Source organism: Condylura cristata, unplaced genomic scaffold, assembly GCF_000260355.1.
Source record: "Condylura cristata isolate star-nosed mole 26May11 unplaced genomic scaffold, ConCri1.0 scaffold00032, whole genome shotgun sequence".
NCBI classification, from domain to species: Eukaryota; Metazoa; Chordata; class Mammalia; order Eulipotyphla; family Talpidae; genus Condylura; species Condylura cristata.
In genome coordinates this window covers 9,612,297-9,614,972 of record NW_004567133.1, presented here as the reverse complement: position 1 = coordinate 9,614,972, position 2,676 = coordinate 9,612,297, and the positions used below count along the sequence as shown (strand labels likewise).

Sequence of the window (2,676 nt, the reverse complement as noted above, 5' to 3'; positions counted from 1 at the left end):
TTTTAATATGCCCCTCCTTTTTTTTTATTACAAAAGTTTATTTTTACATCATTTTGTACATTTTTTTTCCATCTCAATTGTAATCCCCGCGGGTTTCCCATCACCAAGTCACCCGTGTGCCATCACCATAATTGAGGCTTCCTTTTATTGCACACACACACACACACACACACATTCTTACCTCAAATCCAGATACCTATATCTGCAGCACAGAACTGATTTTGACGCAAATGCCCAATTTTAGACATTGAGGAAGCAGTGCAGAGGGCAAGCACGTAAGGATGGCCCAGCACCTTTTACTGTAGTCACTATGCTTGTTAATGAACTTGGCAACTTCTTTTATTTTGTGTGCATTTTGAGGCTAAGATGTAAAGCTATCTAAGTAAATGTGTGTGAAGGAGCTAAATTTCTGTTTAGCAGTAAACACAGGAATGAAAACCGATCATTGTAAAATAGCATGGTATTGCTACTGTGCAAGTTAAACTAATTCTCAATTCAAACTATGCATTGAAATGGTAAAGGGGGGAGTTTTGATCAGTTTGGCCCCCACAATAGCACCAAAATTCATGACTGTCACGCAGGGATTCTGGGTTCTGAGGGGCAGCCGGAACCCCACCTCCAGAGCAGCTGCTGGCAGGGACCCAGCCGGGCTAGAGAGAGCAGACGTGGGGTGAGGGGCCTGTGCGGAGCACCTGGGGCCAGGAGAACAGAGCACACCCCCACATCTTGCCGCAGCACAGGAGGGGAAGATCACCCCCTTTCCACAGTTCCCAGGGGCCTGGGGAGCATGATCCCAGGGCCAGCATGATCCCTGACTTCGCTGTTTCCCTTCCGGTGCCGGTGCCGCACTAATTGGGATCGTCAACAGATCAGCTGAACCTTTTCATACCCACACCAAGCATCCGTCTGCTCTCTCTGGCTCTTTGCTCTTCCTTAGTAGATCTAGAAATAAGAACATGCTTTATCCTTATATACCACTTCTGGCTCATAAGGTAAGTTGTGGTGTGTTTTTGATGTACTGTGTTACTCAACTAACACAAGGAAACAGGCTGGGAGAAGGGCAGTTACTTACCCAAGTTCACCCAGCTGATACAGTTTAAAGCCAGTGTATCTATTCTTGAAGTCAGTGGGCTGAGATTATGAAAACTTGTTGCATCTATGTTCATCAGGGATATTATTAGTTCTATACAGGTCTGTAGTTTTTGTGTGGTATCTGTATCTCTTCCTCAGTTTTTTGGAAGCATTTGGGAAAGACCAGTATTTGTCTTGGAAGCTTTGTTAGAACTCATTAGTGAAACTGTCTGGCCCTGGGCTTTTGTTTCTGGGAACTTTTGATCACTGTTTCAACTCCTTGCTTGTAATAGATCTGTTCAGTTTTTCTATTCCAGGTTGAGTCTCAAAAGATTGTATGCATCTAAGAAACTATCTTCTCAGTTATCCAATGTGTTGGGATATAGATGCTCATAGTAGTTTCTAATTATCCTATATATTTCTGAGAGCTAACATCCTTTTTGTTTGATACTGAATCTTATCCCACTTACTGAAACACTGCTTTTGATGGATATTAATTAGCAAATATGTGTTAAAGCATATTGTGTATTCATTACCCTGTTGAATCTGTGATGTGCCACTGCCAGTCTGTTTAAATTATAGTAGTTTCATAATCCATTCGCTTTTAACATACTGACCTTCCTCACCTCCCCATAATCTGTAAAATTTCCCAGTTTACCTTCACATGTTCTTTTTGTTTATACATAGTCCTTGGAACCGCCTTACCTACTTTCAAAAATAAATCTTTTCTTTTTTTTTTGGACCTTTTTGTTTAGGATTTACCTTTTTAACATCTTGAGTCATACCTTGCATAAAAATAAAGTATATATCTGTGTTTCCAAGTAGAAACTTAAATTTTCTTTGAAGTAGATTTTAATTTGAGACATTTCTATGCATCATACATCTTGAAACAAAGCTGCTATTTCCTGACTGTACTTAGTCTTTTTTTCTTTTTCTCCATGCCCTTAGAGTGTGGAAACCATGTAAAGATATAGTTGTCTGGTTCATTCACCTAAGATCACTGATTTTTATTCATAGACTTTTTTTTAAATATTATTGCTTAAATACAAAACCAATTTCCAGGAGCTCACAAGGATGTAAAAGAAGCTATTCCTAGTTAACCCTTCCTCCATTATCAGTGGTTCTGCTAATTAATTTTGGAATTGCTAGAAGGGGGGTAACCTTGCTATCTTTATGAAACTATAATTACCATTTACTGTCATATGAATTTCTGTAAAATTCTCCTCTTTACTAATACTAGATAGTCCCTTCTTCCTAATCTAGTCCATTTATTTGGTTGTCAGATGGAATGAGAAACAAATGAATGAGGAAGCCCATTAGTCTTTGCTGAGATTGATATAAAGGCCGGAGGGGAGGGTACAGAGTAGAGCCAGCAGGATTCTGATGAGAGGAGACGAAGAGAGGTCACATAATACTACAGCCACCATAGGAAATACCCTTAGGGAAGGAGTCTGTGTCCTAGGTCTCTTTCTCTGGGCTTAATGATGGCAGAATTGCTTTGACTTTAATCTTGGGAAGAAAAGAAGTAAAAAGTAATACTGTTCAGGATGGAGCTGGAAAAGATCATGCTTAGTGAGATAAGCCAGAAAGAGAAAGAAAAATACC

The 2,676-nt window shown here is 39.8% G+C and overlaps 1 protein-coding gene across 1 annotated transcript in view; it reads left to right on the top strand.

Moving 5' to 3' along the window:
* The window catches only part of LOC101636940 (ATP-binding cassette sub-family A member 3-like), a 58,340-nt gene that overhangs the window by 38,029 nt on the left and 17,635 nt on the right, over nt 1–2,676 (top strand). The window lies entirely within an intron of this gene.